General features: G+C 40.3%; 1 long non-coding RNA gene across 1 annotated transcript in view; it reads left to right on the forward strand.

The window, feature by feature from the left end:
• The window catches only part of LOC116815194 (uncharacterized), a 149,502-nt gene that overhangs the window by 111,397 nt on the left and 12,301 nt on the right, over positions 1-25,804 (forward strand). Inside the window, exons 2-3 of the long non-coding RNA XR_004371434.1 lie at positions 2,449-2,612; positions 2,747-2,800. This is a non-coding gene — a long non-coding RNA (uncharacterized LOC116815194). The remainder of the gene's footprint in view (positions 1-2,448; positions 2,613-2,746; positions 2,801-25,804) is intronic.

Genomic DNA, 25,804 nt, shown 5'->3' on the forward strand with positions numbered 1-25,804 from the left:
TTATTTCTGCCACAACAAGCAGGGAAAGTGCAGACCATCCGTAACTTGTTTGAGTTTAAAAAATTACAAGTCTGCACTGTGGTCTCCAGAGATAACAGCACAGATGAGCGACTGCCATTGAACAAATGCATGTGCCTTTCTGCCTTGCTGTGCTTGTTGTCCCCACTGTCAGCTGCCTGTCAGTAAGAATGGGTTTCAACTGCCCAAGTGTCATAAATAACAAAGCAGTTAGTGATGGGTGAAACTCAAAATGTTGAGAGGGTTTGTTCATTTCAAACTAATCTAATTATTATAGGAGCGACTCACAGTTTGTTCTTATCAGGCCAGGGGGGATATAATCCTCCAGTGATCTCAGCTGCTTTAAGTCCCTCTCTTTCATCCAGCTATCAGCTGGCTCTTGGTAGCCTGGGCTGGGAAGATCTCCCCTGGCTTCTTTGTTCTCTGGCTGGGAAATGATCCAGCAAGCAGGGTCTCCTACTCTTATGAAGGGGTGAGCCTGGGTGAGGCTCACCTGTCTGTATTTCTCCCACTCTTTCTGCTCTGCAGCCTGCCTGGCTGTTTCCTTCCTTCTCTTTTGATAGGCACTGATCCATCTTCTCTCTCTCTGTGCAAGAGGACTTCCGATTCCCTGTCTGTGGAGAGTCATGGGGTGTGCCTAGAATATTCCATTCTAATGAGCCCATCTCTTCTTTCCTCCCCCTCCCAGTGCCCACACAAGTACCATGTGCTCTTTTCACAAAGGAATAGGATGAGGCCAGATATTATGGAGTCCATTATTCTTTGGATGTCCTTTTGAAAACCTCTAACTTTAATTCCATCATGACTGGGGAAAGGGGGGTGCGGTCAAAGGGCCTTCAGCTGCCATCTTAATTGTAGTATTTTCTTTATTGGAGTCTTGAGCGAGAGGAATAGAGAGGATTATGTAAGCAAAATATCAAAACAAGTGTTTTCATGCGTAATCAACAGATCAGAGGTAAGCTGTTCCCTTTCTTCATTCTGCCACATTCTAGAATGTTCTACAAAAATCATAGTGACTATATAAAACCAAGTCACCAATTAAATATTTCAGTATGCCAGAGAGTATTGTGCATTTTTTAAATTCTGCAATCCTATCCGATTTTCACTAGGGTGAGTAGTGACAGAGTGAAGTACCAAAAAATATATTTCAAGGTGCTAAAATGAAATAAATTTAAAACATGGCTGATTAAAAAGGAGGAAACTAGACTTCCAACAACAAGTAGAGCAGCTTCTGCTGGTTGGAGTATGGAGTTGTCTCCAACATCACCTGCAGCAGATGCCAAATACTAATTGCCTGATACTGTTAACATTTCTGAGACATTTTAGCAACTGTGATGAAAGTTTCTATGTGTGCTTACCTTTGGAAAACAAGGCCACTCTTTCTGCTCACGTCTGATGATTTTCCATAGCTCCATTAATGTGAAACTAATAACAATGTACTTTGTTTCTATTGTTGTACAGCTTTCAGGCACAAACTACTTTTGACTAATTATGCAAATGAAGTCTGGTTTCTTAAACTGGAAAAAGGCTTGAGACAAATTCAAGAGGGACTAAGTTTCTTCATAGTATCACAAACCATTTGATTGTGTTCAAAAGACAATAAAAATATTGATGTCACCCTAAGTTTTCAGTACTCTCAGAAGAAAGCAAGAAGACCATAATGAAAATATTTAGCAATATGTTTTATCTTGCCAGACAAATACTTGTACCAAGGCTATTCAATGACCAGGCTGAAAATATGCCCTTAAGTGCAGAAGTTGACTGCACCATTATTCAACTGCTTTTTTCCTGGTTGAATATGATCCTTATATTTTAAATTTCCAACAGGAGGAACTGCAATCTACAGCCATTTGCTCAGCTCTGTTCCCTACATCATGTGGATGTTGTGAGAATAGATTTATGTATGTAAGATGGTTAGAATCTACCATGATGAGTATCATAGGAAAAGCCCATAAATAAATTAGCCAAACTGTTTTTGAACATAATAAAAGTTAGTTTGGGGGGTTTGAAAAGGGCTTTAGTAATATCAGACCAGATTCAGTCTGCCACTATTGAAAAAACATTGCCATATTGAGGTCACCCAGTTTCAGGTTACTGTCTGGTACGATTACTGGCTTATTATCAATCACTTAAACTACATTCTACGGGGTTTTGTGGATTTTGAAGTGAAGGGCTATGATGTAGATGACATGAGTTCACTTTGGATAGGAGGGGTTGTCAGACTATGTGTAAACCAGAAAGTGGAATTGTTTCTTCATTTGAAAAGCTAAGCATGTGCCAGTGCTGTTGCACTATGAAGTGCCTGGGGTACAGTGTAGAAACCCCTTGCAGCTGGAGATTAATAGGGCTTAATTTCATCAGGAAGAGAAAGGAAGTAGACCAGCTGGAGGCAATTGTGATCCATTATAAAAAGGCTTGTTTTTTCACTAGCGCTGTTTGAAGGAAGAGAGGAAGCATTTCTTTCTGAGTGGCCTGGTGAAAGAGTTCAAGGCTGTCAAGCTGCAGTATCCAGCAAGTTGAAGAGCCAGGTGCTTGATGGATTAGTTTACATTTACGGACAATTGGTTTTGTTTATATGGAGGGAGAGGAGAGAAGTAAGTTACCTTCTTTTATTTCTCCCCTGCCTCCCCTCCCCCCCCTTTTTTTTTTTTACTGGACTGCAGAAAGCCCCAAGATGCTCCTATTTTTGTGGAACTTAATTTTCCTCTGTGATTTTTTTTTTTGGTAGATTGGCTACAGGTTAGAGAGAAATTGAGGTAGTAACTGCACTCTACAGGAAGAGGTAAGGTGCTTATCCACAGAGCTATTTTCCAAAAAATTTTAGACATTATAAGTATGTCTAGCATGCTCGTTCTCAAGGCAATGAATATGTGGCCAATGGGATAACTATGCAGTTTTTCACAAAGGGTCTGTTCCAAAGTACACTCCAGTCAATGGAAAGACTCCCATTAATGTCAGTGTGCTTTGAATCAGTCCCATATTTCCATTTTGGAGCTAGGACATCATCAGGAGCACATTTCATGATTGCAGCATGTTCCATGTCCTTACCAGAAGAGACAACCCCCACAAGCATCCTCCTACATAGTCAATAAGCAGATATGTTTTACTCGTGATAAGCCAAAGGCTGTCTCTAGAGCTCAGGGACAACACATGCCATTGTGACATGTTCCAGGAGACTCTGGACCCATAAATCAATGACTAGCTTGTCATAATTAGAATGATGTCTCCTAATCTGTAACAGATAAAAGGGATGGCACATATTCTTCATATTAAAATAACCTAAATATATTTTGCAAGCTAATAGTGCAATCTTATATTGTGTGTGTTCATTAACAGTTTCAAAACACATGGTGGTGTGACACAACAGAATAGAAATCTCCTGCAGCAAAGACTGCAGCACTGCCTGGCATATGACAAGTCTCCCAGTAAAATGAAAGGCTTGTATGTCTATGATGCTAGCAATAACCATGATTGTTTTTGACAGAGTTTGTAGCTAATATTTCAGGAACTCCAAGCAAACAAACCTTATGAGTGATACAGCACATGGTAGCCCTAGCTCCTAACAAAAAGTCCCTTAATCCTAAATCATAGGTTAAGTGCGTCTTTAGTTTAACGAAGTGGTATACAACACACCAAAAAATAATGCAGCTTTAACTGCAAAATGGTACAATGTGAATATTTTACTCTCTGCCATCAGAGAGCAAGAATCCTCTTAAGGATTGTCAAAATATACAAGCGTGGATCATGATTCTGAGTACACCTTAATGCCTTGCAGCAGCCAGGGTAAAAAAAATGTCAGGTTGAGGTAGTAAGACAAAGGAGTCTTCTGTCATAGTAGCTGCAGTTCTAGTTTCTTATGGCTGATTCAGAAATGGGTTAAAAAGGTTGTTGTGGACTAGATTGTCAGAATGAAGTTTGTGACAGACAATAAATGAAATGTGGATATACAACATTCTACAAATAGAGGCTCCCTATGAATTTAGTGGTAAAACTACAATTAATCTGAAGAGAGGTCCCTGAAGTTACAGTTCATTGCACAATGTTTGTAATGATTGAATAGGGGAAAAAAAAGTTGAATCAAAGGTATTTTATGGAAAAAAAATACTTAAAATGGTGAAATTTTTTTATATAGTATTCTCTGACTACTGTCTAGCCAGCTGTAGTTGTTGTCATGAGTGAAATGCTGACCAATATCTAGATCCAGACATCATAAATACTAGGTTTTCACCCGTGTTCTGTTCAGAAGGAGCATTGTAATTTGTGCTTATCGTATTCAAATTGGGGCAGAATTGAACCACTAGAATTATAACACTGTTTCTAGAAATGATATCGTATACACATTGTTGGTTACAGAAAATTAGCTGCAGTATAAAGCACAATTTCAACCTGGGGAAAAAAATCATGGCACAATCTTGGCCCCTGGTCAATGGGAGACTTAGTCATCGATTTCAATGCATCCAGGATTTCTCCCCTAAACCGGTTGCTGGATTTGATCAAAAAATGGTGGTGGATGGAATTCTGAGCAAAAACTTTCACTTGAAACTTCTCATATGACATTCAAAAAATTGTTTTGAAATTTTCAAAAATGTGGTGGTGTTTTTTATTTAAAGTTTCTCCCTGCCCCCACTAAATATAACAGAACAAATGTAATTTAGGCTATCCCCTACTTTTTCCTTTTCCTCTTTTTTCCATTCAAATGTTTCCCAACTTGAGCATACTTTGAAAAGTGGCAAAAGGGAAGAAAACGTGGAAAGTGGGTGCAGGGAAGGAGGAGGGGCTTGGAGCTAAACACCACTCATTCTGTTGCATTCCATGGCAAAAGTAGAATAAAAGGTGGAGGAAAGGGAAAATAAATCTGAAATTTTGGAAATGTTTTATCATTTTGAAAACCAAAACATTTCAATTCAACACAATCTCTGTTTCATTCTGAAATTTCTTATTGAAAAAACTCATCAGTTTCCCATGAAATACTTTTTCACAAAATCCCATTTTTTATTGGGAAAATCTTCCAGGAAATGTTGACCAGCTTGCTCTAAAGAGTTAACAGTAGGTAAGACCACATGAAGAGGTGTGGAACATGCTGGAGACATTCGGATTTGTGTCATCAGTGAGTGAAATAGCCAGTACACAAAGGAGTGTGTTCTTAGGCAGCCTTGTTTGGGACAGTTTTAGAAGAAGAAAGAGCTTTTTCTTGTTAATAAGACAGAGAAGTCCTACTCTATGCAGGTAGCATAGATGGCCATGTGACCTAGATTTTTTATTAACAATGCTTTGTTCCATTTATCCAGTCATATTGGTTATTTGTTTTTCATTTAAGTTATAGAACACAGTTAATTCTAATCTGAAAATAATAAAGTTCTCTATAGTACCAGGTCCCTTGCTTATTCTTGTACAGTAGCTTCTATTGATTATCTCACTAGTGCTTATTTATTTTTTATGAATGGAGTTTCCTTGTGCCACACATTTTATTGGGCTCTGTTCCTATTTATCTCTACTGATTGGGCTCCAAGTTTTCATTAACTTATATTGACTCCATTCCCACTGTTCATCTTAAGCTATGTCTATATTGACCTGCAGTATGAACTACTGGGGTGTCAATAACAGTGCGTACCAAAGTGCTGCTCTGTAACTCCACCATGTGGATACTATAGGCATGAGTTAAAAGGTTCCTAATTCCAATTAATATAGTCTTGTTAAAAGAGGTGAATTAGGAATTTTTTAGTTCACACCTGCAGCATACACATGGGGAGTTAGAGTGCAGTCAAGCCCTTGGTCTCCATTCTTTCCCAAAGTTTTCCACAGGCTCCCTGGAAAATGGTCTTAGACCCTTAGTCCATTAGTTCATGCTATTTAACTAAAACCATGACTAAAGATGTTTAGTATTAAAACTATATTTTGCTTGTAAAATACTATGCAGTGCTTGGATGAGTTATAACTGCATGTGAAGATTCATGGTATCAGATTTATAGACTGTTTTCCGTGAATTACTTGAAAATGGCTGATTACTGAAGTAGAATTCTCTTATATTCCCATATGAGGTTAACTGACCACACAGGGTGAAATTGTACCTGGACTTACACACTGTACTATTCCAGCCAACTCAGCGAGGGTGGGGTGGGTGGGATGGGTGAGGAGTACATCAGTGAAGGTCTAGATCATAATGGTTCTCTGGTTTATGCTGTTACAAACAGAATATCTACAATGTGTTAGAGGATGGCTATATGTAAGTATAGCATGAACAGGCAGGAATAGAAAACTGATTCGGATACTGTGGAAAAATGTAAGACCAAATCCTATTCTCTCTGAACACCACTATAAAATGGGGGGAAAGCGGAATTGCACTGAAGTTATTAAAATTAAAATTTAGACTGCTGCAAGTGAGATCTGAATTCAGTCCATCTCCTGAGATGCACTTGGTTGTTATGACCAAAAATGTTATGGCATGAAGGACTTTAGTAGTGGAGTGATCTGACTGGGTGTTGAGAAATGAAGGGCTGGGGAAGAGGGACTTCTAACAATGGATGATAGTGATTTGAATGGGAGTACAAAGATGAGATGTGGAGGGAGCAGAGACGCCCGAAGACTTCGATAAGTGTTAATGATCACAGAACCTGTTCAGCTAAATTATAAACCTCCTCTTCAGCACAGAATCTTTTTCATCTCGGAGAATTAAACACAATCTTTCTGAAGTTTCTCAAATTTTTTTAAGAAAACCTTCCACTCTTGATTTCCAACAATGACTGAAACCTGATGTGTCAAAATACTGAATACTGGGAAGGACTATTCTGTTGGTACTTCAAACTATCTCACAGCTGGATTGTAGCACAGGTTGCCCGAACTTTGCCCCAAGGAAGCAAAGTCCGCAAGCCATCAGCCAAAGACGTGTAGGCAGGAGACAGGTCTGTTGGAGCCGGAGAATGGATGGGCTAAAGATATAGGAGTGGTTAGTAAATGAGTTTTCTTTCACCTCTGCCCTTGAAGGATCAAGAGTATGTGATGAAGGATGAAATATGGTGATGAAAGGATGAAATAGGTGAAATATGTGATGAAGAATGGAGAATTGCTGGGGCCTGTTGGAGTCCCACCCTCTGCCCCCACCCCCAAACTCCACGCATAACCCCTTCCCCAAGACACAAAGATATTCTAGTCTAGTGTTTATCTGGAAGATCATCTATCACTAATAAGCATCCAGAATGGAATTTTCAAAAGCACTTGCTGTGTCTTAACTCTGCTCCAACTGAAGTCAATGATAAAGCTCCCACTGTGAGCTTCAGTGGGAAGAGACATCAGCCAAGATTGAGCATTCTTGAAAATCCAACCCTGGAAGAAATCTTGAGGTTTAAATGAATCACACCTTTGTATTTTGGTGAGTCTCGTATCTTCCAATGGATATAGATATTTGATAAAGAGACTCTATATAATAGCCTGAAAATTTTCCACTTAAAATAATTTACTCTAAATTGAGGGAAAGCCCACATCCTCATCTGACAGCTCTTTATACCACTCTTTGCTGCGGGAAGATTTATTTGTGCTAAACTGAAGCATATGCAATCTTGTTGTTCAGTTGTAAAAATGAAATATGTAACTTTGATCTGTTACCTTGATACTGATTTTTTTTTTTAGAATATATGATTCTTGATTCTCTTTACTTTTGAAAGGGTTTGAGATACGAAAACTAGTAATGTTATAACAATTGCATAAAGAAAATTAAGGATGAATAATGAAATCCACTACTAACATTGATGTATAAAAATTGATTTTTTAGTCTCCTTTAAATACTCCAAGTAGCCACCTTAAATATTGAGTAGAACCATAGATGTGGTAGTTTGATTATTTTCAAAATAAAATTGTTTCACAATAAGTCTTAAGTATGTCTAGTAGGGCTAGGGAAATTGGTTTGATCAATCAAAGTATTTAATTCAACTTCTAGCTCACCCAACATAATCTTCAGCCTAGCAGGTATTTCATATTTACAGTCCAAGCTGAACAACTGGATTTATTCAAATCTTTATCCACAGTAGATATAAAGTAAAATGATTTTTCATCCTTCAGCAGTTGAGAGAGTCCTCTTTCAAAAGAGTGGTGGCAATAAAACTGAGGCACTTGCACTTTAATATTCAGTAAAGGCTAACTAAGTGCATTTGAAGTGCTCTAAGGCTGAGTGACCTTCAATGACTAGTACATATAGATTATCAAACATCGGAGCTGAAGTAACAGACCATGAACAGTGTCCGATTCTTTTCAGGCTAAATAGTGCAGATAACCATAATTATTCTTGGTGTCAGGGTCAAAAGAACTGTTTATCACTTTTCTACCTTATTGAAGAATCTTTTAAAGTACTAAATGATATATCAAGCCTGTCAGTGTGTTATAAAAGAATTAAATGAAGCAAGTTCTAGGTGAGATTTTTGACAGCATATTATTGCATACATCTCTGTTCTTTCATTCACATATTTCTCCACTTTGTAATGCAGATTTAAAATGTTAAGTCTCCATTTTGTTCAACTATTTGGTTTACTTTGTAATGGGTTGGTTCTCATCTTTGTCTGCATTTCTCTGTATTCACTTAAAGGGATAATTAAAAAAAAAAGTAGTTAATGGATTCAAATTGCCTGTGGGTGTGAAACACTCATTCAGTAATTTATAGGGGAAAAGTACCAAGGTACAGCATGGAAATAATAATAAAAATATCTTACACACTCAAATTATACAAGAACTAGAAAGCGCTATTAACTAACATGTCTAAAAAGTTCCATAGCTGTAGCCTGTTTTACATGCAATGTCACACCAACTTACATTAACAAGAAGAAATAGATTTCATTTAAAATAGAAACTTGAAGACAGACACTTTCTGATGAATTATGAGTAACTGCAATGCATCAGGAAAGAATAATACCTAATAAGCTCTTATTTATTATTTCTGCAGTGCCATCGATAGGTGTACATGACACTTCAGACATGTTTTTAAAAGCTGGTTCTCTGCCAAGAGAATCTTATAATCTAAGGGCTCAATCCTGTGAGGTACTGATTCAATTCCATGAGAACTGAGAGCAGTGGAAATTGAGGGTATTGACATCTTGCAGGATCAGGTTCTCAATTAAATGTAGTACAACAAGGGGTAGGGGGGCAGAGGGAAGAGGGAAGAGGGGAAAGGAGCAGAGGAGTAATAGAAGGATTAGGTTGAGAACAGTGAAAGATAATAAGATATTCTTCTGTCAGATACAAACAGAAAATAATAGACCAAATCCTGAAGTGCTTGGTCAGTTCTTATTCTATCTGTACCCTCTCTACCTAATGAATCAAAAAATGCTTAATAAGAGAGTAAGGGCTCTGTAAAAACAGTAAAAGATCAGCAAGGACCTCATGATGTGACACAGTATAAACTACATGATTAAACTAATTTTTAAATGACAAAATCATTCATATCCAATATAGTTACTTTTATAAAGTTAAAGAATCTAAACAGTCCCAATGGACAATAGTTTCATAGATGTTAGATCAGAAAGGACTGATAGGCCTGGTCTACGCTACGCATTTAAACCGATTTTAGCAGAGTTAAACCTATTTAATGCTGCACCCGTCCACACAACGAGGCCCTTTATATTGATATAAAGGGCTCTTTAAACCAGATTCTGTACTCCTCCCCGACGAGAGGAGTAGCGCTGAAATCGGTATTACCATATCGGATTAGATTTAGTGTGGCTGCAAATCGACGGTATTGGCCTCTGTGTGGTATCCCACAGTGCACCAGTGTGACCACTCTGGACAGCAATCTGAACTCGGATGCACTGGCCAGGTAGACAGGAAAAGCCCCATGAACTTTTGAATTTCAATTTCCTGGTTGGCAGCATGGAGTAGCTCACAACATCAGGTGACCACTGCAGAGCTTCATCCACGGTAGCAATGCAATCTCCTGAGATAGAATAAAGAGCCCAGCATGGGATGCATGGGAGGTAACTGGATAAATGATCGCTATATGGGGAGGAGGATTCTGTGTCTAACAGAAGCTCCGTTCACAGATGAAATGTGAAAAACAATTTAATCATGTCCAAGGCCATGATTGGAGAAAGGCCCACCCCAGGGACTCAGTGCAAGTGCATGTATGAAAGTTAAGGAGCTCAGCCTACAGAAAAACCAAGGAAGCAAATGGAAGGTCTGGGGCAGGGCCGAAAACATGCTGCTTCTACGCTGAGCTGCATGCAATTCTACGGGGGGTCCACCACACTACCACCCCTGTCTGTGACTTCGAGTGAGGGTGATAATCTCAACCAAGGCTGAGGATTCGTGGACGGGAAAATGAGGAGGATGAGGCTTGCAGAGAGCATGCAGCAGGAGCTTTTGTGACCCAGACGGAATGCCCTCCAGCCTCCAAGCCACCTAAGCCCCAGACAGTGAAGCCATGGAAGCGACCTCTATTGACCTGTACCTTTGTAAACTATAAAAAAATGGTTTAATAGCACCGTTTTTGTAATGATTGATTTGCCCCTGAGGACTTGAGATGCATTCACGGTCCCAGTACAGTTATGGAAAAGTTTGTTAACATTCTGGGGATGGAGCAGAAATCCTCCAGGGACATCTCCATGAAGCTCTCCTGGAGGTACTCCAAAAGCCTTTGCAGAAGGTTTCTGGGCAAGGCAGCCTTATTCCATCCACCATGGTAGGACACTTCACCACGCCATGCATGTAGCAAGTAATCTGGTATCATTGCATGACAAAGCCTAGCTGCTTATGGTTCCGGTGATTGCTAGCATTCAAGCAACATCCATTCTTTATCTCGCTGTGTTATCCACGGGAGAGTGATATCATTCATGGTATCCAGGTTGAAATTCAGGAATTTAAGTAAGGGGACAAAGATGGCCATTCCTACTGGGCTGTTTGCCTGTTGTTTAAAAGAAATCCTTCCCTGCAGGTAGCCAAGCGGCGGGAGGGGAGGAGGGGGAATGGCGCTGAGCTTTTTTGCGTTTGGCTATCAGGGGTCTTCCCTGCTACCAGCCATGCGGTGGAGGGGAGAAGGGGGGTGATTAGCAGTGATCTTCCATGATACCAGCCACGCGGTGGGGGGAGTGGTAAAGCGATCATCCCAGAGAATTGGATGGAGGGTTGGTTTCTGCTGCTGCATGTTAACAGGAAAGAAACGTCGCTGAACGGGATTTGCTTGGTATTTGGGAAAGGAGGGCACTGTGTCTATGAAGGCTGCAGAAGCCGAAAGACAATGGCTTACCATGGCCGCATGCAAGCTGAATTCTGATGCCCGGACCTGCGTCTATGAGATCTCTAACCCCAGAGCCGCAGGCACTCAATATTAAGATGCAAAATGCGACCTTGTAGAGAAATCACATGTGCTATGTAAGGTGAATAATGTTGTTCACTGTGAAAGAGTATAACCATTGTTCTGTAAAATGTATCTTTTTAAATACTTCTCTAACTTTTTTCCCCTACCTCATGCAGCTGGAAATTTTTCAAGCCTCCTTACTCCATCCCGAAGGCTATCTCAGATAAAGTGGAGAAAAAAAAGACACAAGACGAAATGTTCTCGGAAATCATGGAAGTAACCCGCAATGAAAGAGCTCATCTGAATGAGTGGAAGGATGTGGTATCAAATTACAGGAAAGATGCCAGTGAACGTGAGGACAGGAGGGACAAACGTGAGGAGAGGAGGGATGAACGTGAGGAGAGGAGAGACGCTCGAGATGAGAGGTGGTGGCAGGAAGATCAGCTAGGTGGCGGGATGCAATGTGCGGGGCTGTGCGTGAACAAACTGACATCCGTGACAAGTCTGGTGGACGCTTCTAGGAGAGCGCAGGGATCAGAGTGCGCTTGCAGCCCCTGTGTAACACACTCAACTCTCACCATGTTCCATTATTCCTCCTCCCCATGACTGTAAGAACGCGTGGGGAAGGGCTTTCATCACCGCCCACTCCACCCCCTATGGACAGCCCAACCAAAGGCTGTCTCTTACTTTGAAATTTTTTTTAGTTGCCTTTTCCTCCCTCCTTCCTCCTCCCAAACTGCACCTGGGCTACCTGTCAGTTTTCTTTCCTCTTTTTATAATGAATTAATAATAATATCATATTTTTAATGATTTAGTTGGACTTTATTTCCTTTGAAGCAGCTGTAATCGAAGGGGAAGGTGGGTTTCTTACAGGGAATGAGTCAATCGGGGGTGGGGGGGTCATCAAGGGGAACAACACAGCAGTCAGATGTACCCTGGCTCATGATGAAACTCGTTTTCAAGAGTCTCTGAGCACACCGCCTTCCTGGTGTGCTCTTATCGCCTTGTTCTGGCTGGCATAACAGCGCCAGGTGATTTGCCTTCAGCTCCCAGCGCCGCCATAAAGACACAGCAGCACATAACAATGGGGACATCGATTTGGCTGAGAGTCAGGAGCGAGTCAGTTATGTGCACAGCGCGCCTTTTAAATGGCCAAATGAAACATTCTACCACCATTATGGACTTGCTCAGCTGCTAGCTTGAACAACTCCTGACTACTGTCCAGGCTGCCTGTGTATGGCTTCATGAGCCATGGCATCAAGGGGTAGGCTGGGTCCCCCAGGATAACTACAGGCATTTCAACATCCCCAACTGTTATTTTCTGGTCTGGGAAGTAATTCCCTTGCTGCAGCCGTTTAAACAGAGTAGTGTTCCTGAAGACACGAGCATCATAAACCCTTCCTGGCCGTCCCATGCGGATGTTGGTGAAATGCTCCTTGTGATCCACCAGTGCTTGCAGCACCACTGAAAAGTATCCCTTGCAGTTTACGTACTGGGTGCCCTGGTGCTCTGGTGCCAAGATAGGGATATGGGTTCCAGCTATCACTCCCCCCCCACCCAACAGTTAGGTAATCCCATTGCTGCAAAGTCATCCACTATGACCTGCATGTTTCCCAGAGTCACAACCTTTCGTAGCAGCAGCTTAATGATTGCTTTGGCTACTTGCATCACAGCAGTCCTCACAGTAGATTTTCCCACTCCAAATTGATTCCTGACTGACCGGTAGTTGTCTGATGTTGCAATCTTCCAGAGGGCTATTGCCACTCACTTCTCAACTGTGAGGGCTGCTCTCATCTTGGAATTCTGGCATTTCAGGGCAGGGGAAAGCAAGTCACAAAGTTCCATGAAAGTACCCTTACACATGCGAAAGTTTCGCAGCCACTGTGAATCGTCCCAAACCTGCAAAAACTATGTGGTCCCACCAGTCTATGCTTGTTTCCTGGGCCCAAAATCGGCGTTCAATGGCTAGAACCTGCCCCATTACCAGCAGGATCTCCAAAGCGCAAGGGCCCGCAATTTGAGAGAATTCTGTGTCCATGTCCTCATCACTCCCGTCACTGCGCTGCCGTAGCTGCCTCCTCCTCGCCTGGCTTTGCAGGTCCTGGTTCAGCATAGACTGCACGAGAATGCGTGAGGTGTTTACAGCGTCCACGATTGCGGTCTTGATCTGAGCAGGGTCCACGCTTGCTGTGCTATGGCGTTTGCACAGTTCACCCAGGAAAAAAGGCGCAAAACTGTTGTCTGCTGCTTTCACAGAGGAGGGGTGAGGCTGTACCCAAAACCACTCGCGACAATGTTTTTTGCCCCATCAGGCACTGGGATCTCAACCCAGAATTCCAAGGGGCGGGGGAGACTATGGGAACTATTGGATAGCTACGGGATAGCTACCCACAGTGCAATGCTCTGGAAATCGATGCGAGCCTAGGTACATGGACACACACCGCCGAATTAATGCGCTTTGTGTGGCCGCATGCCCTCGACTTTATACAATCTGTTTTACAAAACCGGTTTATGTAAAATCAGAATAATCCTGTAGTGCAGACGTACCCATAGTCTTTGTGTTACCTCCTGTACAGCACAGAGGCCACAGAATTTCATCCAGTGTCCTCAGTGGAGGGAAATGGTCTTGGGAGAGCTTGAAATAAATTGCATATAAAAGGCTAGTGGAAATACCTGTGTACAACATGAAGAAAAAAGCTTTTAATTTGATATAATAATTTTTCTAAAGAAAACAAAGGTGTGCAACCAATTTGTTCTGCGCAACACTCTGAATATCTATCATGGCACAAAAATGCATCTTCTCCTGTGTAAACTGTGAGTTCTATTTGAAAATAAAATTCGTAATTCAAATTGACATTTAGGAGCCTCCAGCTGGAGAATGTTGTTTTGCTGGAGTGTGACATCATTCCTGACACCCACAGTATGGTAACTCATACGCAGACTGTTTGCCAGCTTCCCACAATTACAGTCCTTTTAGATGTTGCAATCTCCACAAAATGGTGCCTGCCAGCAGGAGGCTCACAACTGTTATTTCAGTTTATACAGGAAATGTTTTCTCTCTGCATGGGAACCTGGTTTTTTTTTCCCTCCTAAACAATATTATTGACTTTCATTTGTGTGCTCAAATCAACCAGCCTCCTTTTCAAAAGACACTAGTTGCTCTTCCAAAATGTTTGTTTTGTCATATTGAATGGGGTGATTAGACAATGTAGCATCATGACTGTGCTGTATATAAAAGACAAGAAACAAAATTCTGAACATCAACAGAATGTTAAAGGTAATGGACCAGATGCTCTGGTATGAGCTGCCCCCTTTGCGATGTGGACATGTTGTAAAGGCGACAGATTCAGAATGTAAACAGCCGTACAGGAAGTCAACTTCCAGAGGAGACTTTACCATTGATGTAACCTTAGCAAAGACTTAACTTCTAAAACTACTCAAATTAGTAAAGTTAAGTATGTGTATAAGCGTTTGCAGGACTGGGACTTAGAGCTGTGAAGAAACTGATTTCTGCCTCAGGGAGAATTCTGTGATTCTAAAATTTGGCTTCTTTCTAAAATGAAACCAATGAAATTTCCCACAAAACTCTTTTTTTAAAAAAAAGAGAGCGCTGTTCTGGGTCAATGTTTTGTTTCAGCTTTGACTTGTTTTTTATAATATATAATAAAAAAAAAACAAATTTTGGAACAAAAAAAATCAATATCCAAAAATGTTGAAATGCCTTTTTTAGTTGCTTTAACCAAAATTTTGTTGAAATTGACACATTTCTGCAGGAAATTCTGGTTTCAACAAGTGTGAATTTTTCTGACAGAAAAGCATTCTTTTTGTAAAATTTTTGACCAGTTCTAACTGCTATGTAAGTAAGGGGAAATCTAGCCATTGAACCACTACCTACTAATTTTCAAGGAAAGCTTATATATGCAACAGGCATTAAGTTTATTATTTTGTACTGCAGTATCATCTAGAAGTCCCAGACATGGCCCTTAACCACTTTGTGTTAGATGCTATGAAGAGCAAAAATACAGTCCAGGTCCCAAAGCATTTACAATCTGAGTAGTTCCGTTAATCAGTTTTGATCAGTATGGTAAAACAATGTTAATGTCCTAGCCCTATCTTTACTGAATGTCTGACAATAAAAATAGAGCAGTATGAGAGACAAGCTTTAGATAATAGTTGGTGTTTTTGTTTAAATGGCTTTTTTCTGTACCCTCAGTACATCCTTCTGGAAATACATCTCTTCATAATCCTGTCCTTGAGAAGCAGACAATAGCTGCAAAGCTGTTTTTTCTCAGCAATAATATTGCTAGGTGACAATGTAAGAATTACCAAAAAATGTTTCATGGAAAAACACTACATATTGCAGGTTCCTGTGACCTTTTAATGCTTTCAGCTGTGCCCTTATACAAATTTGAAGAATGAGATAATTACACCAGCTTGAAGGCTCACAGTGTAAATTAATCTGGGTAGTGATTAGCCAGGCTCTTTGAGTTAGAAAGAACAATGAAATGAGGAGATATTTTATAGGTTAATATTCTTAAAATCACTCATTTTTGTAATGCCAGCACAAAGCAAAGATCAATTCTGGCATATTAACTATTTCAAAATATTATGTTTTCCCATTTTAGTAGCTTTTTTTCTTTTTGCATGAAAATTTAAGATGCAGAGTATTGTACAGACAGGGATCAGCAACCTTTGGCACGCAGCCCATCAGGGAAAGCTGCCGGGCAGGTTTGTTTACCTGCAGCATCCACAGGTTGGGCTGATAGCAGCTGCCACTGGCCGTGGTTTGCTGTTCTAGGCCAATGGGGGTTGTGGGAAGCAATGCAGGCCAAGGGATGTGCTAGCCACCTCTTCCCACAGCCCCCATTGGCCTGGAGTGGTGAACCATGGCCAGTGGGAGCTGCGATCAGCTGAACCTGCAGACGCTGCAGGTAAACAAACCTTCCCAGTCTGCCAGCGGCTTTCCCTGACAGGTCATGTGCCAAAGGTTGCCCATCCCTGGCATAGAACTTCCTAATCACCTGTGGCTCTGTGGTTGCCACACATACATGCAGATAATCAGATAATCAACCTAAACTAAGATAAGGGGTGCCTAAACTTGCTATTCTCCCAGCATCGCTGACAAAGGTTGCACCACATGTTGTTTTATCAGTATTCAGAACTATCATTATCGAAGAAGAAAAATAAATAGGAACATAAGACAATGAAATGAAGGGAAAACGCTAGGCAAAAGCTTTATGCCTTTTCTAGTATTTCCCTTTGCTAATCCACCCCAAATCAGTCAGTCTGCAGGTGGGTCAATAATGGTGCATAATACAACTATGCACATTTCATATACTTGTTTACATTTGATTTAGCACTTTGCTGGATTTTTTTGGGGGGTGGAGAGAGTATAGATTTTCATATAACGACCATAGAAGTCATCCACCTTGGATTAACCACCCATAATGCGTCAGTACATACTTGTATGCTGGAAGATCATGAGTGGGTCTGGACGTTTCTGCAACACTTTTTACAGCAGTTTGCAGGTCTGAATCTGAACCAGGTCATTGGTGAGCAAAGAATGACTTGCATAGTAATACAGTTTACCTGGAAATAATGTACAATGCAGTGCAAAGAAATAACTTGGATATGTCTCTAATTCAGATTTAAAAGCTCAGCATTTGTAGTCTTCCTTAATCAACAAAATCCCCAATATACTGCCCTGTTTTTCCTATTTATGTTCCTACTAAATGACCACCCCATTAAGCTGTACAGCTGCAGAGACTTTATTCTCAGAATACTCTATTATAGACTTACATTAGCCTATTAGTGTTATAGGAAAGATTGGATATCCGTGAATTTGTGTACAGAACTAGAAGGTCCTTTCTCTCAATTGTTGAGTTAAACTACATAATCCAGAAGGTACTTTCCAGCCTCACTATCCATAATCATGACCTTCAATGGTTTGTGTATAATGAATTGGCTGCCTCAGTGCCATTCCTGATCATCACAAGAAACCACCCTTACAACTGGCATCTTTATTGCCAGTCTTGGTAAAAAGAGAAACGATTAACTGGACATGGGAATGAGCTACCCTCACATGCTTTGGGATCGTTCCTTTATTTTAGGAACATTAACATGGCAGCTTGGGGAATCTTGTATGGGAGTGACTATTCTGGCTCTGTTCTGTCCTATATACGATATTCTAACTGCTAAGCTATCACTTTTTCCTAAACCATGTTATAGCAGCCAAGTTGGTTCCAGGATATGGACGGCCCAGGTTGGTGAAGTAATATCTTTTATTGGACCAACTTCTGTTGATGGAAGGTACACGTTTTTGAATTACTTGGAGTTCTTCCTCAGGTCTGCAGATAGTAACCAGAGTGTCCAAGCTAAAAACAAGATGGGCAGATTAATCATAAGCGGTTTGCATGCTGTTGGAGGCCAATTATGGGGAAATGAAGACTCAACATGTAGCAGCAGTAGGGTGTGTTAAAATTGTTGTGAAGAGCCCCGGTGTCTTTCTTAAGTCCATGGCTTTTAGTGTCCAGCGGAGTTATGAATTTAAGTTCCTAGGCTCATCTTTTGAAGGTGTTGTTCTGGTCTCCTTTGAGAATGAGGACTGAGAGGTCAGATATGGAGTGATCATTTTGTGAAAGGTGTTCGCCCAAGGGTGTTGTGAAGTTGAAAGCAATCCTGAAAAATTAGTTAAGCCTTTTTTCCATGATGAATTCTTCAACTGACTGTCTGGGGGTGGATAATACATACAGACATATTGTATATTGTAGGGGTCACTGAAGCCTCTACTCAGATTCCTTTTTGTATGCATACTATTGTTGTGCAAAAAGATGTTTGTGCAGTCGAGTGATACTTGAACATTTAAAAAACAGATAAATACAACGAGGAGTCCAGTGGCACCTTAAAAACTAACAGATTTAACAGATGCATCTGAAGAAGTGGGGGTTTTTTACCCATGAAAACTTATGCCCAAATAAATCTGTTGGTCTTTAAGATGCCACCAGACTCCTCGTTGTTTTTGTGACTACAGACTAATACGGCTACCCATCTGATATTAAAATACAAATGAAATTTGTTCTTGAAATGCCATCACCTGCATGAGCAGCAGTTAGTGCACCACAGTAGCACATCCAAGGGAAAGCATCACAAGATTTCACACAAGAAAATGAAGGCCTGGTTCTGGAAATTAAGACCAGTGTTTCTTTACATATGGGAGGAGGGGTGCAATGGTCAGAGAGTATTAATTCAAGCACTGAACATTCATGACAACCCAAAATTTTGGGCCAAATTGTGGAAGTAAGAAATTCAAGTTACTTGTAATGGATTAGTGCCCACTTCCACAAGCAGTGATTTTTGCCCAAGGTTTCTGCAACAGTTTTAAACTAGTTCCATTGCACATCTTGAAGAAAGAAAGGTAATAGGAGCTACTAATGGGACCAGGTCTGCTATCCAAAATAAGGTGAAACATCTCTAGTGGGAAAAGAGGAACTGAACACTTGGAGGGGGGGTACAGTTAGAACAAACTATGTGATAACTCCTCTGTCAAAGGAGTTAATCATTTAAATTACTCCAAATACATATATTTTTCTATTTCCACAATAAATACTACTGTTACCACAAGGATTTTATTCATTTCTCAATTGGAGGAGAAGTGGCCCATTCAGTTGCAGAAGGGGAGATCTGTGGTCCATGACACACATTCTAGTAGTATGCAGCAACACTATGAAAGTCCTCAGGCTTCCGCCTTAACACACACACACTTTATTCAATGGGAACAACTTATTGTCATACTCATGTTAAATATTTGCATTTTATGACTTTTTTTTGTAGATCTGACTAAAAATTTTCCTTCAAAATGTCTTGGATAGAAAATCCCCCTTTGGCTAAAATAAGAATGTAAGAACGGCCATACTGGGTCAGACCAAAGGTCCATCTAGCCCAGTATCCTGTCTTCCGACAGTGGCCAATGCCAGGTGCCCCAGAGAGAATGAACAGAACGTCAGGTGATCCATTCTCTGCTGCTCATTCCCAGTTTCTGGCAAACAGAGGCTAGGGACACCATCCTTGCCCATCCTGGCCAATAGACATTGATGGGCTTATCCTTCATGAATTTATTCAGTTATTTTTTGAACCTTGTTATAGTCTTGGCCTTCACAACATCCTCTGGCAAAAAATTCCACAGGTTGACTTTGTGTTATGTGAAGAAATGTTCCCACTTTACAGTGTAGGAAAAAGTCCCATGCAATAATCTGAGAATAAAGAAATTAAGAGCACAGGAAAAGACTGAGGGAGAGAAGAGACATGGAAAGGAAAGAAAGGAAATGACCAGCTCCAACAAAGAGCCCATTACCCCTTGACAACTTGTCAGTGACCTAAAAGCTACAAACAGCAACTGGAGCTAATGCATAAATTCTACATACATCCGCAGAGCTCTACCAATAGAACTAAAGGAGAACTCCTGTGCTGCTGTTCTATCCTCAGGGGGCCTCCCATGGATAGTAACATCATTAGCTGTTATGCGAAAGACAGTATACTGCAAGATGATCCATGTCTCAACTTCCTCCCTTTCATCAACTGATATAGCCAACTAGGGGCGCCTATCACTTTTAACTTTGCACACTTTCTAAATGCCTAGTCAGCAAGTTATCCCAGACAAAGCTGACAGTTGCTCATTAGTTGTAAATTGTGCTGCATAAGGTTACATGGCATGCGATGCTGAGAAATTCCTGATATCTGAGTAAACAGCTATAGCTTCAAGGCAAATCAATGGAAAAGTAGAGTTTCCACTGGACAAGTTCACAATTTTCCATGTGTCCTATTTTATTAAATGAAAAACCTACAGGAAACACATGGCTGGCAGCCCTAGAGGTACCTCTTCTATTAACTTTACGTGGAAATTGAATTGACTTCAAATACTTCTAGAAAACTTGCATCATTATTTGCCAGTTTCCTTCTAGTGGTCTCCTGAGAGATGTAGATAGTATGTGCTGCATATTAAACTCTTAATTACAGATTTCTGTTATGAGAGTGAGATAACATTCAAAAGGAGGCATCTGCACCATTGCCTTTGAGTTTTTTACACTAAAAAAAATCCATAAAGTAAATGAAAAATGAGTCAGCAACCTATCACCAATCTCTGTCAGCACATACAGCACCTCCAGCTTCACAGTAGGCTGCCAGCTGGTCTTCTATTAACAGTAAATTGAAGATTTTTATTTATTTATAAGTGTTATTAATCTGGTAGTTGAAATGTAATTTGTTTTCCAAAGTGGAGAGCATGCAAGATTTCTGGCACTATTAGTGCAGATAGAATGGGGGTGTTGCTAGAGATCTCACAATATATAAACCATACTAGCCCTGCTGTTGCAAGAATTTACAATATTGTACTTAGTACCACAACATACAAAGCACCAAGTCCTATGTGTCTGGGACCTGACTTTTCAAAAGGGCAGGATCCTAGGGCCACATGTAAAATTGCATGCCCTAGACAGGACCACTTCACAACTGTCTGCAAAATAAGGTATCTGCACTTGCAGATCTTAAAATTAAGACAATCTTGTATATCAAAGTGAAATAATTTTACATCCTACTTCTAATTTATTACCACTAATATTTCTGCTTCACTGATACACGTACATCCGGATTCACGGTGCTAAGACAGCTTGATTTTATTGGCAGAGAAGTATGAAAGATATAGCAATGCCAATAATTTTGTTGTTTACCTTCTCGGAAAATAAACACATTTTAGTAGCAAAATACATGAGCGTGTGGTGATTTACACTTCCTAAGAATGAGACTGGCACAACGAGTTGCCCTACGTGTATACTAGACCTTCTTCTCTCTGCTCCACACTGCTGCTTTCTCTTACAGTCCCTCTGTATTAGTCTTCAATTCTGCCGCTGGCTTCTCCATCATCACCCCATATTTTTCCACTCTGCTCCATCCTAAGTAAGATGCAAATACAAAAACATTTGTGTCAAATGTTTATGCCCATATGCTAACAGATATAATGCAGGTCTGTGTCTGTGTGTGTGTAGAGAGAGAGAGTATGGGTACATCTTCACTACTGGCCATATCGGCGGGTAGCAATCAATTTCTCGGGGATCGATATTTCGAGTCTCATCTAGATGTGATATATCGATCCCCGAACGCACTCCTGTCGACTCCGGAACTCCACCAATGCGAATGGCGGTAGTGGAGTCGACAGGGGGAGCCGCGGATGTCGATCCCGAGCCGTGAGGACGGTAGGTAACTCAATCTAAGATACTTCGACTTCAGCTACACTATTCACGTAGCTGAAGTTGCGTATCTTAGATCGCTCCCCTCCCCTAGTGTAGACCAGCCCTATACTTCAGTACTTGAGTGTGTTTGGTGAGGTTTGAGACATAGATCCTGGCCTTTAGTGGGGTTAGGGCTTCATCCATGCTCCCTGTTGGAAGGAATTTCCTCCTACGTCACAGTGACTGAGTCAGAATGAGGCTTTGGAAGAATAAAGTTTAGGTGCCTGGAGCATGAAGAGTAAATGTGAACTTTATATACCATGCTTTAGTGTAATCCATGTTATCTTTAAAATCTATTGTATTATAATCCAAGTTGAAAAGTTCTCATTGTGTAATCATTGGAGATGAATGGGTACGATGAGATTTAAACTGCAATGTCACTACCTATTAATTCCCCTGCCTACCACCAAACACTCATTTTAATGCATAACTAAAAAACTGATAAACAATCGTATTACATAGTGATTTGATTGACTAGATAACGTTGATACAACAAAACAATAACTTTGTTTAAATTTTAACAAGTGCGAATTACTCGAGAAGAACTGAGATAATAATTGATGTGTTTTGTTTTGTTTTTTTGATTCAGTGGCTGATCTTGGGGGTGGAGGAGATTGGTTCCTTTTAAACCAAAACTGAATCTTTTTTCAGTTTTTCTTAACCAAGTAAAAACAACATTTCTTGCAGGTCATATGAAAAACTTCAAAAAATATTTTGAAACTAAACAAAGTGTTGGTTTTGAAACAAAGTTTTGAAGGGATTTTTTTTTTATACAGTTCACTTCAACATACTGAAAAAAAAAATTCAGGCAAAACTATTCACTGAATTTGACCTAAATTCACAAAAGTTTTCAGTGCCCTGAAAAATGTATTTTTCAGTTAATTTACTCTTAGCTGAAAAAAATTCTCCCAGCTCTATTCAAGAACCACCAATAAATTGAAAGGAGACTATTGTCAAGGTTTAGAGAGTATGATTCATAATTAAGTAATCTGAATGGTGTGGTGACTATAATGGGGTGGTGGGGAAGAGAATATGACACCATCCTATGGACTTGTCATAAACAGATAGCTAAGGGTTAATGTTTCTTTTACCTGTAAAGGGTTAACAAAGGGAACCAAACACCTGACAAGAGGACCAATCAGGAAACCGGATTTTTCAAAGCTTAAGGGAGGGAATTTGTGGGTTTCTTGTTCCTTGGTTTTGCTGTTCTGTGCTCTCTGAGCTATGAGAGAATCTATTTTGAGTCCTTCTATCTCTGTTTCCCAGTTGTAAGTACAAAGGTAGCAAAGTATAGTCTTTTAAATATGTTTGCATATTTGCATCGTGTATATCTGGCTGGTGAGTCTTATGTATATTTGGCATAAGTACCTTTAACATGTATTGTTTTTGATAAGGCTGTGTAATCCTCTTTTCTATTTGTATTCATTTTCCTATAAGTTTGAAGAATCCTGATGACTTACCATCTAGATTACAGAGACTGTTCTTCTATTCTTTCTTTCTTTTTTTTATTAAAAGTTTGCTGTTTAAGACCTGTGAATTTTTTTTAGTTGACCCACCAGGAAATTGTTGGAGAAAGGAAGAGGGGGAGGAAAACTGCTCTCTGTGTTTAACTCTCCTAGATGTCCAGGTGAGAAAGAAGCTAATGGGAAGAGAGAAGAATCTTTTCTGTTTCTTGTCTTTGGGTTTGTCTCTTATGGTGAAGAGAGAGAGACATGCTTTTGGTATGTGATGTAAAAAGGTCGATCAGTACTCTCAGGTTAGCCCAGAGAGGAAATTCTGGGGAAGAAAGGTTGGGGGAATGGTTTATTTCCCTTTGTTAGGAGACTCAGGGCATCTGAGTCTTGGGGTCCCACAGGGAAGTTTTGGGCGACCCAAGTGTACCAGGCACTGAAATTCCTGGTTGGTGGCAGCCTATCAGATCTAAGCTGGTAATTAAGCTTAGAGGCTTTCATGCTGGTACCCAATCTTTGGGACGCTAAGGTCCAGATTTTGGAATTATACCATGACAGGACTAGAACCCTGTACAACACTTTCATGGTGGGTATGTGGCTACTGTTTCAGGATAATCATGTATCCACTGGTTATATCCCTGGCCACTTAATTGGCCAGCCCTGCATCCCACTCTATTACCCTATGATGACAATGCTACAGAAAGGTTGTTGAAAGACTCCATAACAAACTTTATGCACAGAAATTATTGAAAAACATTCTACGGGGAAAACAAAGGATTTCAGAGTATATGCAGTGGAACAATTCTACTCACCTTACTTACATGAGTATTCCATTGCTTTCAATGCAATCACTTGCATGAATAAAATGAGATGATGGATTTGGATGGTGGTAGGAATAGATCTTGCAGATATCACAAAAATCATCCTTTTTCAGTTGTCACCAGTCTAAACTATTGTCATTAGTGAATGCTTCATGCTCTATAAAGAGAGCCACTATTAAATATAAATGATGATATCCTCTAAGCTTATCCATGTATCATTTAGTATTAGTTGGTTTTATCTGATAGACCTCACTTTCATTTTGGAGCACTTTCAAAAAGAGGTGCAGGAGCATGAAACATCTGCCTGTCTGAATCTTGTGAATAACTTCTTTCTTAAAAAATCGAAGTATTTAATTTGAAAATATGGGAGACAGGAAGATGATTTCTTTTTTTTTTTTAAAAAGGTTAGATTCTATATAAATAGAACCTTAAATAAAATGAGGGTGATTATCTGGAGAATTCCAATGATCAATATGCAACTCATTTTACTCATTTATGTCATCCCACAGAAGTCACTGGGACTACTTGCATAAGTAATCTGAGCTAGATTTTCCCCAAAAAGGGTAGGTAAATTACTACCAAGCAAGCAGTAAGCATTACTATAACAAGGTTTGATGGTTTTTCCATTTGCCTTGTGTAAAGAGATGTTAGAACCCTATAAAAAGCTACAGACATTCTGCTCACTCATTGTAGCATGTGTGACTTATTTCCTGGCTACCGGGAGATGGGAATGGCTCTCTAAGGAGAAGCAACTAGGACATAAACCTTTAGGGACTGCCAAGCTCACAGGAAGCCTAGGTTGAGGTTTGTGTTGTCTAATAAAGCCAAACCCCAGAAGAGGGTGAGTTTGGACACCAACTCATAGTCTGTGCACTCTGGCTGATGATGTATGGAGTCTTGGCCCATTCACAATTCTAAACAGGCTATAAAAAGCTGGATCTCACAGGAAATTTCCCCCTATTTGAAAACAGCCCAGACTGGTAGCAACTAAATTCTACCCAAAGGCTGTTCTGTGAAGCCAGTGTGGTAATGGTTTCATATTAGTTTGTAATGGATGGATGTTTACAGAATAAAACAATCACCACATTTCCCACTATTGCTGGCCAGAAAATCAAAGAGCACACGAGAAAACAGTTCAGTTGGCAGGCTCATCCCTGGCAGCGGTCCCTAGAGGACAAGTGTGAAGTATGTTGGCAGAAGTAAGAGGAAATTCTGCCTTGTCAGACCATCTTTATGGCTACAGAAGCCAATGCAACCATTAGTGTGAACAGCGAACTTTGAAGGGGTGTGCTCCTTCACCAGTGAGTCATCAAAGAAAGTAGACATTACCGTTTCCAGCAGCAACCCCATACCACTGATAGCAAAGAGAACATTAGTGACTTGAATGGCAATGGAGTGTGATGTAAAGCAGTATAAACTTCGAGAGCGTAAGGACTGTAACTGTACCTGGCTTCTACAGGTACCTTCAGCTATCTACTACCCTAAAGCTCAGCCTTGAACAAAACACATGGTTGTGTCCTGGAGCAAATGTTTGCCCCATCTAGATTAGTATTTACAAAGGTTATCAGGAATTAATTGCCATTCAATTAATTTGATTTTTTGATGACCAAACACTCTAGGTATGCTCTTAACTATAGGAGTAACTGGTGCAAGACAGCTGCTATACCCATGTAGACCAGCCCACAGATGGAGAGACAACACTCACTTTGTCAGTTGTTTATAAAACCATATGTGAAACACTGGAATGTTGGCTATTGGGATTTCTGGGTTCTATTCCTGCCTTTGTTGGCAAAGTATGGTCTAGTTACAGTACTGCCATACACCTTTCTTCCAAAAGGCAGACAGGTTTGTCTTTTGAGACATTTGGGTACTATTCCTGCTTTGTCTGAAGTGAAACTGTGCAGACTCTGTGATATCTATAAAATGACTGAATGATGGTTCTACTCTATAGCAGGGTTGTAA

Source organism: Chelonoidis abingdonii, chromosome 10, assembly GCF_003597395.2.
Source record: "Chelonoidis abingdonii isolate Lonesome George chromosome 10, CheloAbing_2.0, whole genome shotgun sequence".
Classification (NCBI taxonomy): Eukaryota; Metazoa; Chordata; order Testudines; family Testudinidae; genus Chelonoidis; species Chelonoidis abingdonii.